Here is a 16918-nt window from a genome sequence, read left to right as displayed (position 1 = left end):
ATTCCGCCTTTGTGTGTACTATGTTTCCCTCATGCCCCGACTTATTCTTAAATAACATTCCTATACAGTGGTGCTCATAAGTTTATGAATCCATGCTAAAGTTGACTAAAAAGAGGAATAAAAAAATCATCTTTTGGAAATTGGTCTTAATAGGGCTGCAGTTATCGATTATTTTAGTAATCGAGTATTCTACCGATTATTCCATCGATTAATCGAGTAATCGGATAAGAAATACTTAGTAAGAAATACTTAGTAAACAGCTATAGTAAATATTTATTATTGCTGTTTACTAAAAAAAAAGGAAACCTGTCTTTTGTATATATACAAAAGACAGACAAAGACGGTACAAAGCTTACAGCAGGGCTATTCAACTACACTGTTCTGGGGGACACATTTTAAGAAGGCTAATACTGAGTGAGGAGAAAGAATAAAGAATGCAGACATCACCGGCATGATGACGTCATTCACGTGCATATTAAGTGGCCATGCTGGGGGGAGGAGCCGGTTTGTCTCCGGCAGCAGCTAAATTTCCAAAGATTTGTAGCAAACTAATAAACAGTCAGACTACAAACCGACAGCTCTTGTTTTAGCTTGTTGGTAAAACATGGCTATTTGCAGAGTAGCATGCTGTAGGCTAGTTGTGTAAAACAGCGCGGTGGACGAGAGCAGCAGACGGTAGTTAGCTACCTTGTGTCGGGTTCGCTCCGTGGAATGGATGAGTAGACGGGATGTTTTCTACAAAGATGATGTAGCAGCATGTTTGCAGCTTAAAATGATCCCAAACTTTCTGTCGTTTTCTCTCGCCTGTCTCTTCTCTTAGACCCTCGCTATTTTCGTCTTCCTTCATTTGTAATCTGGTCCGTCAGTCTCGTGCATAGACAGTATATAAACGTCTTGTGTCCACAGAAGCGTCAACGTGTTGTGCGCTAGTAATAATCCTCCGTGTGGAAACACAGTGAGCAGTACAACCTTAATTACATTGATTTAACGAAGCTTCGAGGCAAAGAATTTTGCTTCGAGGATTTTTTGTAATCAAATTATTCGAGTTATTCGAGGAATCGTTTCAGCCCTAGATCTTAATGCCTTGATTAAAAAAATGAAGAAAAATCCAACCTTTAAGGACACCAATTTTCTTTGTGAATGAATAATGTATCATGAAAAAATAAATGTTCTTCCTTAAAATACAGGGGGCATAAGTATACACACCCCTATGTTAAATTCCCATAGAGGCAGGCAGATTTTTATTTTTAAAGGCCAGATATTTCAGGGATCCAGGATACTATGCATCCTGATAAAGTTCCCTTGGCCTTTGGAATTAAAATAGCCCCACATCATCACATACCCTTCACCATACCTAGAGATTGGCATGGGGTACTTTCCATAAAATCATCTCTCAATGCAAATCAAACCAGCTATTAAGCTAACTGAAATAAAACCAATGAAAATGCTGAAGTTGATTCATGCATTTTAGCGTTTATGCTGTAGATTATACACTGCTTACAAGTCAAAACAGCATCAAATAGAACCAACTACATGTTTTTTCATGAAAAACAATTTTTTTTGCAGCAGTTGCTCACAGAAACCCCTGAGATATTGTCTTGACTGTTGACTGAACTGAACTGAACAACACACAGCGCAAATGACCGGACTATTATGACATCGCGTGGCAGCGTGCAAACATTTTTTTTTTCAGATTGCATATGAAAATAGCACATTTTACACTGCTAAGTTTTGTGTAGGTTCAAGCTGTTAGATAAGCTATCTGGCTGTGTATGGTGTGTGGGGCCTGTGTATGTGTTTGTCCTTGCTGCTGTAGAGATGGAAATTTAGCACTATACAGTTGGAGAGTGATGGCGTGTAAATGGCCCATCAGCGCGAACAAAAGGATACAGTCCATCTTGGGCGTGTAGGATTTAGTGGCATCTAGCTGTGAGGTTGTGGATTGCAACCAACCAAGGGATATTCAATCCCTTACCTCACCCCACCCTTTCCAACCGTGTAGCGGGGCCTATGCTGGCCTTCAGGTAGCGTAAAAACCAGAAAGGCACTATCTAGAGCAGGGGTGTCAAACTTACGGCCTGTGGGCCAGAACCGGCCCGCCAAATGGTCCAATCAGGCACAATGGATGATTTTGCAAAGTGTGAAAATTGGACAGTATTTTAAAGAAAACTATTGGTGTAAACCTATCTTTTGTTACTATGTACCATGCATATCACATATACAGGCCTGGAGATTATTTAATTAAAATCACATTAGGGTAAATATTTGTTTATTTTGAAATGTAAAGAAATCAGTTGTATGTGGGATGCAGGGTGGGCGGTACTGTTTGTTCGAGGTTTTGGGGTCACAATGCTTTCCGTGCTTCTACAGCAGGTGCTTATGGATGAAATGATGGATTACCTTACTCTTTGCTATCTCCATCCTCCTCCCAGCCCTCCCTCTCCCTTTTTTGTGCCCTGTCCCCCTCTCCTTCCTGCTGCTGCTGCTGCTCTATAGGGAAATGAATGGGCCTCCTGTTTGCTGCATCCGCATCTCACTCTGTCAAACTCCACCATGCATCTGGTACGAAGGCTTGGTGTGCATGTGCTCAGAGTGCACGTGGATCCATAGGATTGGCTCTGGGATTCACGTTGTGTGTGTGTGTGTGTGTGTGTGTGGGGGGGGGTGTGTTTGGCCAGGTCATTTAGTACTCTGCATGCAGGCTTGGTGCAGGCTGATAAGCCGTTTGCAAAAACTGGCAATTAAAAGTTGATCAGGCTGTCAATTCAAATGGAATGAAATGGAACCAGAAAGTAATTAAAAGGATGGCATGAAAATGACAACAATTATATCTCTTAGCTTCCCATTACCGATGCACAGAGGAATTTAATTAGTTTAGCAGCTCATGTAGTGACTCATACAGTAAACACACATTAACCAAAAATGGCAGCCAACGCAAAAACAATCGGTGGCCGCTTACAGAGACTGGCCATCTCAGTTTCACTATTAAACCTACAAACAGGGAGGCCAAGGTATATGGACAACACTGGTGTTTAGCTGTTAAACCATTAGTTTGATCCTTGTGGGTCCAATTAGTGTGTTTTAAGTGGCTGGTGGATTGGTGGGATGCTCCCAGTCCTCCCAGTATGCCCATATGGCCGTAGGCTGTGTATCTGCTGAGTTAATGAGCCTGTCAGCTTCCATCCCACTCAGCATTGGCCCAAGATCGGCTGATGGGCATCTTCGTATGCACACAGTACAGTATGTACTGCTGAGAACTACTGCTTCCACTTCATACTGTGTGCTTTTTTTTTAAAATACAGAAACCTCAACTTAATCTTTTTCTTCTCATATTCAGCCAGAGATTGCTCATCGCCTAAATATCTTCATAGTCCAGAAAATGTTGTGTGCAAGACCTGCTGGAGCCAGCTGGGGTTTAGAGATTGATTTTGCCCCAGACTCTTAACAGCTGCTCTCATTAAAAAACTTTACTTAACTAAAGGTTTACCACAGATGTGTATGGTCCTATATTTTCCAGCTGGGCTCTGCAGAGCATTCGCTCCATGTTTTATATACTGGGGCTATATTTGCTATAAATGGGGGGGACCGTTCAGCTGCAATCATGAGGATTGATTTGCAATAAAGCAGCAGGTTGTTTGTCATAAATGGTCCATGTTTTAGTGGGTTTTGATGACAGGCCTCAGAGATCTGATTGTGAGAAAACACTAAGCTATTGGAATCCTATACTTGGAGTGCTACATCTGGGGGAAAGAGAACAAATGAGCCTGTTGGCTCTTGATTCCTTGAATCTCTATTTGATAGAGTATTCTCATCTCCTGTCAACTTAATGAATTTGGCGTCTTGCCTGATGATGTCAGTTTGACTTTCTGGCTCAAAGCTTTCTGCTTGTGTGACTGAATGTTAGAGTGACAAGCTATAGCCACTGAATGATTGATCAGCTGGGTAATGTGGTATAAACGTTAATACAGCAAAAAAACCCAGAAAAACACCCCCCAAAATGTTATTTTTTAATTTTGTGTATATTCAGTGAGCAATAATAATGTAATCCTGTATGCGAACACCACACACTACAGTCACACATTAAGTATTGATTCTACTGGATTCCAATAATAAAAATGAAACCATAAATGAAGCAATTGATCGCACAATGCAAATGTATCCAGACAGAAACGGACACAAAAACACAAGACTTTCCCTTTTTTTGTTTTTCTGGTTTTCAGTAAGATTTAATCTTCCAGGTGCAAAAGGCTGTTTCCTACTGCCATTTACTGTAAACAGGTTGGTGATGACATCTGCTTTCACTTATACTGTAAGAAAGAGAAAAATGGTGAGAAACGGTGAAAGACATTAGTCAAAGTACATTTTCAATTGATAAGTATATGTGTGTGTGTGTGTGTGTGTGTGTGTGTGTATAAATACATACTGAATAATTCACTATATTTTGGTAGTAAAGTTTAGTAAAGACTAAAACTAATGAGCTCCACTTACCTGCACTACGTAGGAAAAGCACTTTGGGGCCACTGAAAAGCTGAACAGAATTAGCGCAGATTTACCACGAGATTCTCAGGCTGATGAAATTCTTGATGAGCAAGGTTTTTTGGCAAAGCATGGTTGGTCCTATATGTTAACACCTGCATGATGTCCAGTGCTGTACAGTAACTACCTCCCCACAACACATGCTATCACACCCTCGAGACAAGCTTTGGCAGGCACAGCTGGATCTACGATTGGAAGATGTGTGTGCATACATTAACATAACAATGAAGCCAGAGAGGTTTTAAGGAGAGAATAAAAAAGCACTGAAGATTTCCAAAGAGCATTAAATGATGGCAACTTTCTATTTACAACATGTATGCTTTACCTCAAGGTGAATACCAGGGCAGGCATACATTTACATGAATTAGCATGTTTAAGGAGTGTGGGGACACTGGCTTTTCGTTACAAACAGACAAAGTCGATAAATCAAAATGAGGACCAGCCGCTCAAGTGAGTGTGTAGAAGCCTCACCAAATGGGGTGAAGCTCAGTGGTCCATAATTCAAAAATGAATATTTATAAGTAGGAGCTCAGTGGACTTGGTCTGGGGGGAAATAATTGGGTAGACAGTAGGAGACTAGAATCACATCCCCATTCAGAGAGAGTAGAAGAAGCCCTGCAGTCATTATGAAGACAATGTGCGTCAGTGACAGCCATACTGTTCCTTAATTTGTTTAGTTATGGAGGGAGTGGAGTTAGTGATAGCGGTGTATGTGGACTTTGAGATATTTGGTATTTTTCTAAACTATGAGCTTGACTGTTCACACTGCAAGCAGCTGATTTTGGGCCAGCTATAGCTGGCTCCAAATACATCAGTTAAGTGAATAAGCCATCAATAACTAATTGGGTGACATTAATAACGCATACATAAATAAAAAACCTTTCCTACTAGGAGCTGACATAAAACTTTAACAGCACCAGTTCAGGTTTAGCAGCACTAATTTAATCAAAGGTCTAGGATTCTCTTAATAATATCTTAGCCAAGGCATATCTTTGCCTTTTTTCAGTACCGGATAACCTGCTGCTGACACACTTTAATTTATACAAGCCCCACACAACAGGGGAAAACATATATATTGACATAAGACAAACCAGTAAGAGAAAGCCTAAATTGTTCTTGTTGTTGTAGTAATAGTAGTCTCGAATTGCCAGACCTTCCTCCACAGTGTTGCGGTGGAGGTTCTGGCTAGTCTACACAGCATTCCTGGATGGGAGAAAAAGGTGCTCTGGTTTATTGGCATTTCTTTAAACCAATCACAATCGTCTTGGGTGGCGCTTAGCGCCGGTCGGAGCCACGGTGCCGCTGCAAAATAGCCTCGGGAAGGAACTTGTTTTGGTGGAACGTGTACGTTCAAAGGTTGTTTTAGTCGTGCAACAGAAAACTCCGATTGGACAGGTAGTCTAGCTAGCTGTCTGGATTTACCCTGCAGAGATCTGAGGAGCAGTTAACCATAGTCCACCGGAGGTTAGAATGCCAAAAAAAAAAAAAAAGCAGAAGGTGACAGACATCGGGCCGAAATGAGGGACATCCAGCGTAGGTGGCACCTGAACAATCCCAGAAGTGAAACGTCGCCAATATGGACTATAGAAATAGTAAATATTATCAATTAGATTAAGAGAATAAGAGGCACAAACGTCTTGGGCTTGAGACAGAAAAATACCATCTGCGTGAAAAATCTTACGAATTCCTGTTCCAGATTTGTTACCCTGAATATCATCGTGGGTTCCTAATAGCAAGTGTGTCAATAGCTAGAACATACGGTAATGGAGAGAGGTGACAACCTTGACGAGTTTCTTCAAAGCTATTCCAGAACCTTTTCCTTGCTATGGCATTGGAAAGCATGAGTTATCTTTTCATGTAAAAAAAAAAAAAAAATGATTTGCTTCATTTTCCATTAAGGCAAGCCAGCAGGCAAGGTGATGGATAACAGATCAATCCCTTGAAAAGCTGTACAGGTGCCGTTGCTGTTGTTGCATGTTGTTGAATATTGTTGCATATCGCCATGAAAGCCTTGCGTTAGCTCTCAGCTAAAACAGAGGTGTATACAAAACTCTCCTTTCTGGTGATCAACATTTAACAAGTTTAAAACATAGAAATGGCACATTTACAAGGAGTGTGATCGTCTTTTTTTTTAACAAGTTTGTTATTGTGTCTAACCAAGCCGGAGAATGGAGTCCTGGGAAGAGTTTGTTGTGTTTGAGTACAGAAAGCCTAGTTTAGAGTTATCTAAAATATTGTCAGTGTCATGGCTCAATATTTAGCTGATTTTGACAATGTGGATGAGTCAAGTCATCTCTCGTGAGATTTCAGAACAAGACTTCACATTGAGCGAGACTTGTTTAGATATGCTAATACACAGACCAGATCAAGCGAAAGGGAAAGAAAAATGTTTTATTTTTCTGTAAGGTCCTTCCCATAATGTAGACAGGCATTGACTGCACTAATAGTGGACGGACATTGGAGGTTGACAATTGCCCCGAGCGATTACATTGCAGCCCGTTTTGCAGCTCCCGGCTGCAGCGTTCTCGCTCAATACTGGACCAATTTTAAAAATTGTTGTGGCCATTATTCACTTAGACACTAAAACATGCGAAAACAGGGTTGGAAAATAGCAAAGTTTCCCTTTAATGGTTGCAAGCTTGGAGCACTGACAATTACTAGAAACTCAGTTTACCAGTGTCCTAAGTAATGGGTGTAATAGTTTTTAGACATAATTTGCAATGGCTGGGACGATATGCGTTTGTCCTGATTCGATCCATTCCCGATAAGTGGGTGCCGATTGGATTTGTATTGCGATTTTCACTTATTGCAATACTTGAAGTATTGCGATTCGATAGTATTGAGGATTGCGATTTTCTTTTCCTTCTCTAACAAAACCATAAGTTAAATAATACACTTTTAGAGACAATGTATTATGAGACATTTCTAAAAAACTAATTGTTTTCTAGAAAGAATGCACATCACAAGTCAGTCAGTCACTCAGTCAGTCGGACATCTATTTCATTTGTAAAGAAGTACATAACATGGATATTCTGTAAATCCTGCTTTCGTTCTGTTTTGATGGAAACGGATATGATGTAGTCGCCGTCAGCGGTACCGTATAAACAGAAAATATTAAGGTGAATCATTGGTAAAATCTAATGAAAAAATATCGATTCTATGGAAAGGAATCCATTTTTAAAATCGTCCCAAAAAAACTTCACAATACATACAAATTTGTTTTTTTCCCCCCCCCCATCCCTATCATTTGCATCATGAGCTGTTAAAATGTGTATCCTTTCAGATAATATTTGGACAGAACTGGAAAGCTTTGAATGGCTGCAATCAACTTCTTGTAAATTCCATTTGCCAGTGGGGCTGTTGTCTTAGCAGGGATATCAGATGGCTATGGAGGGAATATTTATTCATAATTAAAATTGAAAGTCCAAAGATAAAACAAAGCAAGATCAAATTAAAAATAGTATTATTTTAATTAAAAATAGTATTATTTTACTACGCTACTAGGAAAAATCATGCCATAATTAAATGTGAAATGTAAATGGAAAAACTTAAATTAAAATCTGAAATAGAAAAAAAGAAATCATTTTATTTTAGCCTTTCCCCTTTATAATTTTCAATTTTCAATTTGACATTTTATCTTTTGAATTTTATGTTTTACATTTGACATTGACATTTTAAGATTCACCTTTTACATTTCGATTTAACATTAAGATTTTCATTTAGAAGTGACAGGTGTCAATTTAAATGAGGAGGCATGGCCCAACGGCTGGTGGGAGGGTCTGAAACCACTTCCAGCTGACAGCGGTTGCTGTGAGTATTACTAGCCGCCGGTAAGCAAGCGATCCCGGCCACCGCCAGCTGGCTGTCACCTAAGACTGGAGCTTCCATGTCCGACAACATATCGGAGAAAATGTGCAATTGGCCATCAATTTTTGTAAACCTGCCCATATTCAAACTGTCCACAGTTAATTTCTCGCATAAAACAGTCTCAGAAATGAATTTAGTGATGAAATAGCAGACGAAAAAAGCAATCAATTCTAGAATCTCGCGGCTCGGCTGTGGCTCATAGAGATTCGGCGTTTCCTCTTTTTTTCGTCTAGCCATCACACATCCAGGTAGCGATGTGAACGGGGAAGGGAGGGAGGGAGGGAGCCCGGTTCAGCCTGCTGGAGAAGCCTGTCTCCTTCCCTTGCCCGGGGCCGGGGCACATCACTACGGGCTGTAGCGGCGATGTTGCTGAATCTCTAGATGAGCCGCAGCTGAGCCTTGCATGATTGAACTGCGCTTAGTTAGATAAAGTTGTGGGGAAATGAGACTTTTTTATGTGAGAAATTAACTGTGTACAGTTTGAATATGGGCAGTTTTACAAAAATTGATGGCCAATTGCACATTTTCTCCGATATGTTGTTGGACTTGATTACCGGCCAGTAATACTCACAGCCCTCGCTGTCAGCTGGAAGTGGTTTCAGACCCTCCCACCAGCTGTTGGGCCATGCCTCCTCATTTAAATTGACACCTGTCACTTCTAAATGAAAAGCTTAATGTTAAATCGAAATCTAAAAGGTGAATCTTAAAATGTCAATGTCAAATGTAAAACATAAAATTCAAATTGAAAATTATAAAGGGGAAAGGCTAAAATAAAATAATTTCTTTTTTTCTATTTGAGATTTTAATTTAAGTATTTCCATTTAAGCTTTTACATTTCACATTTAATTATGGCATGATTTTTCCTGGTAGCATAGTAAAATAATACTATTTTTAATTTGATCTTGCTTTGTTTTCTCTTTGGACTTTCAATTTGAATTATGAATAAATATATCCTCCATAGATGGCCATCACATGCATAACAGGCTTGTGCAAAATTCAGAATTTCAGAATTGACTCCGCCCCACAGGAAGTTGAATTTGAATTTGAATGACAGGAAGTGGAATTAAATTCATTGCAATTCGAAGAAATTCCACACAGTCACACAACAGAAAGAATGTGTTGAATCTCACATACAATCAGTGTTAGGCATGTTACTTTGGAAATGTAATTGCTTACTGTTATAAGTTACCCATTATAAATGTAGTTGGATTACTTCATTTGGATTACTTTATCAATGCAAAGCAATTTCCTTTTAATTTGGTTAGTAACTAATTGAATTACACATTTTACCTCAGTAATACAACTAAATACAATTACATTAATTTTGCAATTTAATAACATCATTTCATTACACGTAACTAGTCACTCCTCAACCCTGCATACATTTTGTTCCAAAATATAGATAATGATCAAATTCTTGAAATAAATTACCCCCTCAATTTTGTTTAATTAGTTTTGTTCCAATGTTATTTTCATTTCAAAGTAATCAAATAACACCACCATGATCTTCATTCTGGTTTGGCTGGATTGTGTAATCGCTGGTTTCTTATGTAGGAAAAAAGTCCCTCAATGTAGATCACTCTTTAAGAGAACAAATATTTCTATTAATTCCACAATTGACAAGAATTGTTTTCTTGATTTACAATAAGTAAAAAGTGTGCTTGCATGCTTTTAAACACATATGATATCCAGTGTTGGGGGTAACTCCTTACGAAGTAATGCCATAATATAATCACATTTGGCTGTACCCAAGTAATGTAACACATTAATGTTACTGTTGTGTTGTGAGTTGAAGGTATGTTTAAGCCCTTTATGAACTATATGCCAGGCTCTTGCTGTGTTGCTACAGTAATGTAATGAGTAGAGTAATGAGTTACTATCCATAGAGAGTAACAAGTAAGGTAATGCATTGTTTTTTTGTTTTTTTAAAGTGAATAATGTGTATTACACGTTCTTGAGTAGTGACCCCAACACTGATGATATCAAATATCAGTAGCATAATACCATCAAGAGATGGTTTTCAAAATAAAAGACTGTCTGTTAACTTACTTGTAGATGCCTTTTGAAATTTGAAGTAGCCTTGATGGAGCCACAGACTGGAGCACTGCAGTGCTTGCATATGGCTCTGTGGTTTCCAGGTGTTCTTGTTGGAATTGGTTCTTCAAAATGAACTAGTACAGATGACCTTTTAGGCCTGCTATTATTTTCCATGTCACTGTTATTACAGGTGTCAAATCTATAAACGTTTGTAATCTGAAGTTGTAAGGGACTTCTGAAACTTAAAAATTCCAGTGTTGATCATCAAATTGTGTAGAAAAGAAGCTTTCAAACGAATGTCCACCTCAAATTGTTTGGTAACCATTTTAAATACTTGGTTAAAGTAAAGCATTCTGGGAAATAGAGTCGTGTTCCATCATGTTCCACAAAATTACAATTACAATAAATCACACTTAAGTATTTGTTCTGTGACTAGAGCTTTTAACATTCATTGCTGGGGGAAAACATTTCCTGTTAATGTAATCTGTACAAGTAGTTCAAACTAATATCATTTATAGAATATGTAATGCAATCATATCTGACATATATTGTAAAGCTTCATTGTTAAACACCACTTAAATTATGTATATGAATTTCTTTGAATTTTTATTGAATTGCAATTCTAGATCCTGTTTTTGACATCCATTCAAATTCAAATCAAATTCAAGAATTGAATTGGAATTTAGGAGTCATTCTCAATTCAATTCTGAATTGTGCACAAGCCTCATAAGTAGCCAACTTACGCACATCTACGCACATCAGTAGAGTTTTAGTGCTCTTTCTGTAGAAAATCACTTGTTGATTTTATTACTGGCAGTGGGTATTGCTGGTAATCAGCATTCTATATGCATCACAAAACAGCCAAACTTTTGCATGTATACATCAGTGGCTGTGCCGAGCTTTTCATCAGAAGCCCCCCGGACCCATACAGCACCTAGCTGAAACCACAACCTCCCTTCACTCCTGCCAGCTTAAGTGGACTCTAATAAAGTTGCTCTTTGATGCATTAATAACCTCTTCCTCCCTACTGGGCTGTGGGGCCAACTTCCGAACAGCACCCCGCATATCCTCGCCTGACATGCGCTCTTTAATTATTTCTTTCTATGAGTGTTGGAGCGAAACGAGGGCAAGAGGAAAGTGATGACATACTTCTAATGAATCCTTGAATAAATAATACTGCTGTCTAAGCTTAAGGCATCCTCTACCATCCTAACTGGGAGAGAGGTGAAATGCAGAGGAAGCGGAGAGAGGGTGAATTGATGGAAAGAAAATAAAAAATGGATATGGAGGTAGAGAACACACCTCGAACTACCGTGACCCCTATTGTACGATATTCCACTGCAGCCTGTTTACATCAATGACTGTTTACATTCACATAATATTCAGTTTTTTGCCCTTATTCCGAAAAAGACGATATTCCAACTAAGCTGTTTACATGGCAAAAAATATTTCCCAAAATTATACATATGCCTATTTTTTAAAAGCAATTGCTGTAGTACAACCAGCTGAAGAATAATTATCTGTGAGGTACGTTTAGAGACACAACTCTATTTAATTATTAAAACATTAAATGTTTTTGGCAAAGAAATTCCCCAAAATTATATTATGCTTATTTTTGAAAAGTACGTGCTGTAGTACAACCAGCAGGGGGCCTTCTATGTGCAGAGTAGTTTTGGAGACATGACTCTCTGTAATTCTGACATATATAAAAAAAAAAAATGTGGCAAAAAATATTTACCAAAATTTTCAGTATGGTTATTTTTTTTAATTAATTGCTGTAGTACAACTAACAGGAGACAAGTTATAATTGAGGTAAGTTTGGAGATGCTACCTTATTTAATCATTTAATGAATACATATTTTTGTTGTACCTCTTTTTGGTGTTGTAGTTTGTAGACGGTCCCTAAGCACTCGTCTTACTGCTGTCTCACCGCCAGCTGCTCGTAGAGACCAATGTTATTTCTCCAGGTTGGTGGACGGCTTGTTTTGATGAAAATGAGTTTGTAGCTCGTTGTTAACCTTACTATGTTAGGAAAGATGCGTCATTTGTGATTTAATAACATTTCGCTATAGAGTAATTGATCCCGGAAGTTTGAATCCATGAATATCTTTCTAACTTTGCTCACGTTTATAAAATCGAGGGCACAGATTATGAATCCGTGCGAACAGTTTATGAAACCGAGGGCACGGATTATGAATCCGTGCGCACGGTTTAGTTTTTTTTTCTCAGCTGACCCCATAGGGGCTCCGTAGCTACGGGTCAAAAACACATGGCCAAAAACTTTCACTAGGACCTGGCAGAGCCATTGGTTACCACTGAAGGTGAACTGACGAACTGGCGAGTAGTTGATGAAGAGCCGGTGTAATTTACTGGGTGGGTTGATTACTGGAACGAGCCACTGGTGTGAGACACTGCAGGGGATAATCATCCAGGAGAGAGGGAGCCAGAGCGACATGCCCACAATCACACACAAGCTGTGTTCAAAACCGTTCCGTCATTCACTCACTCACTATTCCCTATATAATGTTTATTAAATAGTGAACCATATAGGGAAATGCCAAACGAGATCTCGGACACTCACTGAAAACACATCGTTGCGTGACTTGTGTCAGTAGATGCGGCGGTTATCTTTGTGACAGGAGGCGGACGCGCCCAAGCATCATGTAAACACACCAAAACAACAATACTTCGAATACGTCCCTGAAACAAACCGAACACTCAGGAGAATAGTAGAAGGGTGTGTACTGTATATGTTGCATGTTACATTTCCACTGTTTAGAAACAAAAGCCCCCTCTATTTTTCCTTTTCAGTTTCGCGGATGCTTCTGCTTCTTCTTTTCCTCCAGGAAAACACGACCGCGTTGTATGGTGGTATACGGAAGTAAAATGTAGGGTACATCGTATGCACACTCAAAAAGAGACGGTTTAGAACCATAGACTGTATATAAGAATGGACCAACAGATCCCGTGTCTCTGGACGGAGACCAGTGAAGGCCTATAGAAGCACTTTTCCGGTGAGCGCTGAGCGTTACTGCGCAGCCTCCAACTGAGAGAGACGACGTAAATGTGACGTGAGCAACGTGTCTGAAAGTTGTAAGTCTTCTGGTAGCTGTGCCAAGAGAAATCTCAATCAGTCCCAATCTTGCAAAGACGGAGAGCGTAGGTATATGTAAGGAGATAACATAGGCACAGGCTAATTATTGATCACTAAAATGATAGTTAACATTAGTAATTACACTTAAACAGCTAATGTGAGACGAAACTGCCTGCGCGCTTCTCCTGTACTATACGGTAATTCCTCTACTATGCGACAGTAAGTTATAGTGGTTATGACACAATCGTTAGCCTATTTTTACAAAAACGGCTGCTACAGAGCCATAACGTGAGGTACAAGGTAATGGAGCCTTTTATACATTGTCGTGTTTCTTTAGAAATAAACAATGGACAAATAGAGTCTTTAAACTCTTCAGATGTAAAGTTATTCTCTGTCAAAGTGACGTCAAAATGAATGGCAGTCAATGGGATGCTAACGGGGGGTGATCGCTTTGTAGCATTAAAATGGCGCCATAGGAGGTTCGCGGTCCGAGGAGAAGCTTACCCCCTTGTTTAGAACCAAGACGCCCCAACTCCGAGTAGTTTCCTGTATCTGTGTCACGTGGGCTCCGCCACGGCCACGCCTCTTTAGGAGACTAGGGCCAGGTCCTGTGTGTATTGATTCCAACGGGAGAAGTGAACGTGAACACAGATGAGCAATTCTTTCGCCCCGTAGTCACCAAAGTAGATATTGGACCCATTTTTCACAAGCCACATGTCTCCAGAACATTCTGACACTAAAATGACATTTTTCAGATGGACACATCAGGAAAAAATTAACTTTGTTTGAGACCTGTTTCTGTCTCAGGACCAGTGATGCCGGGTTACTTGTAACTCGTTACTCTAATCTGACCACTTTTTTCAGTAACGAGTAATCTAATGCGTTACTATTTCCAAACCAGTAATCAGATTAAAGTTACTTATCCAAGTCACTGTGCGTTACTATTTTTGTCATTTTCCTTAGTAAAAATATATATTGTTTTTACTTTCTTCTTGCATCTCGGGGAGTGAAGTCACGTATGCGACGACAAGTCACATTTTCAGCATGTGGACAGGTCACGTTTTCAGCATGAGGACAGGTCACTTGTACCACGCAGCGACACAAACGTAAACAACAATGGAGGGAGGAGAGAGATGCGCGTTTTCTAGCTGGAAATACAGTCACTATTTTGAGCTTGTGTCCGCTAAAGATGGCAATATTAAGGTTCGTTGTACACTGTGCTGGTGGCGACAAAGTGCTCTCTAGCTACAAAAACACTACGTCAAATTTGAAGAAACATTTGGAGTCGCAGCACTGCAGTCAACCTTACAGAGCAAGTCCCACCAGGTGGTGCGAAGCAGAGAGCAGAAGGTCCCCCACCACCCAAACAACAAAAGCTGGACTTCGGTGCAAAACCAGTAAGTGGGGGAGAGTTGAAGAAGTTGGTCGGGCAGTATGTTGTAGAGGAAATGCTGCCCTTAAACACGGTTGACTCGCCTTCGTTTCGTGCGATAATAAACAAGATCCCTACTACTGGCAATGCCGAGCTGCCTCACAGTAAACCGTCATTTTTATGTTGAGGCTTTGGGGGTGTTGTCAGCAGCTGCTGAATGTAACTAATAAAGTAACTTGTAATCTAACTTAGTTACTTTTAAAATCAAGTAATCTGTAAAGTAACTAAGTTACTTTTTCAAAGTATCTGTGGCAACACTGCTCAGGACCAAACTCTCGCGACATCTGGCAACACAGAGAAGCTTACTTTAACTAACATTTGTCAATGCCTAACAAAACTAATCTCTGTGATGCTAAATATGTCTTTTAGCTCTGTAAATATCTAATGTTAGCAAAAGAACATATTAATCAATTATTTAAATATATTGTAACTTTTCATCCATCCACACAACGTTCGCTACACATTCAAACGAGGCCCTGTCCCTTTAGGAGACAGGAAGTGTGTACTGTTTCATACCATTGGCTCTGCTTGAAATGCTCTATCTTTAGTATAGAGGATCTTTGACTCAAATTAGCAGTGCATTGTGGGTATTTTATAGTGGACTATATAGTGAATGAAATGAATTCGAACACCGCCACAAAATGACGAACACACTATGATGTGCACTATTTCCGTGATAGGGAACGATTTCGAACACGGCTACAGAGACTGACAGACAGAGACAGCAGGGAAGGGAAACAGGGGAACCATGAGGAAAGGGGAGCTGGCAAGGCCGAATCATGACAAAGTCCCTACATACTAAAGAAAAAAGCTTTGTTTGGTAGAGATCATTGCAAAATATAACACATGTATTATTTTACAATGGAAATGAGAATGATGATACAAAAATTATCATTCCCTCCCATATCGTGAATCCTATCGCAGTCAGAATATCAGTCAAAATAATCGCAATCAGATATTTTACTCGTATCGTGCAGCCCTAGTACACATGATTCACCCGTGCAGCAGCTGGATGTTTTTACCCGCCTGTATGTGTTCAGTGTGTTCAGTGTGTTTGCGTGTGTGTGTGGCACCAACTGTCCTTCACAGTGGCCATTTCTCTACTTATCAGAGACAGTGTGAGATTGAGTGCCATCACCCACACTCTGTTGCCATAGTGAACGGAGACGGAAGGCAGCTTGAGTGACAGCCGGTCCCACCACATACATTTTCTCCTCCTTCATGCTACTTGATGCTCCCCTTTTTGTGCAGTCACTTCATACTTGGTGGCTCAGTCACTGACACATAGTGTAACTGATTGCCTGTCTAAGTGTCATGTCAGCACACTGGGTAGAAGATTGGGCAGTGTTTTTGTCACAGAAAATGCGGTCAACCCATACTGTTTCTGTGTCTCAATCGACAATGGGACTGATCGCTAACCCCATTTTGTTGTAGCGGCCCCAAAATCGTGACTTCATCCTGCAGTTCACAGCACACAACAATTTTAATTATCAATTAAATGTCTTTCAATTTAGTCGAATTCCAATGATTAATGCAAAAAAACAGCTGGTTCCAGCCTTTCAAAATGGCCTGCTTTTTCTTTCCCTAAATATATTTGTGTTTAGAACAAATTTATATGACACCCCAGAACTTTTGATGGGCATTTTTCACTATTTTTCAAATTGTTTCGACCAAACGATCATTCAACAAAGAGGTCAGTTAGTTAGTCGCTGTCCTAAATGTATAACACAGTAATACACTATTAACTCATATTAATTAAAGAGAGAGAGAGAGATAGATAGATAGATAGATAAATGATTGTGCTACAGCAGCAAAATATCAGACACACAGCACACATACAGAATATGCAAGAAATAATAAATAGGATAGAATACAAGAACAACTATTAAAAAAATGAAGATTAAAAAAATACAAAGTGGAGAATATGTACAAACGTATATACAAGTTGGGAA

The 16918-nt window shown here is 39.5% G+C and overlaps 1 protein-coding gene and 1 long non-coding RNA gene across 4 annotated transcripts in view; one reads left to right on the top strand and one right to left on the bottom strand.

The window, feature by feature from the left end:
* Positions 1-16918, top strand: part of ascc3 (activating signal cointegrator 1 complex subunit 3) — a 208505-nt gene that overhangs the window by 66143 nt on the left and 125444 nt on the right. The gene's annotated exons all lie outside the window — the stretch shown is intronic.
* On the bottom strand, positions 1437-15934 carry LOC118496003. Its single transcript, XR_004898466.1, has 3 exons — positions 15850-15934; positions 11375-11378; positions 1437-1447 (listed from the first exon to the last, which is right to left on the bottom strand). It is a non-coding gene; the product is annotated as an uncharacterized LOC118496003 (long non-coding RNA).

Source organism: Sander lucioperca, chromosome 10 (assembly GCF_008315115.2).
Source record: "Sander lucioperca isolate FBNREF2018 chromosome 10, SLUC_FBN_1.2, whole genome shotgun sequence".
In the NCBI taxonomy this organism is placed as follows: domain Eukaryota; kingdom Metazoa; phylum Chordata; class Actinopteri; order Perciformes; family Percidae; genus Sander; species Sander lucioperca.
This window is presented reverse-complemented; position numbering and strand designations above follow the sequence as displayed.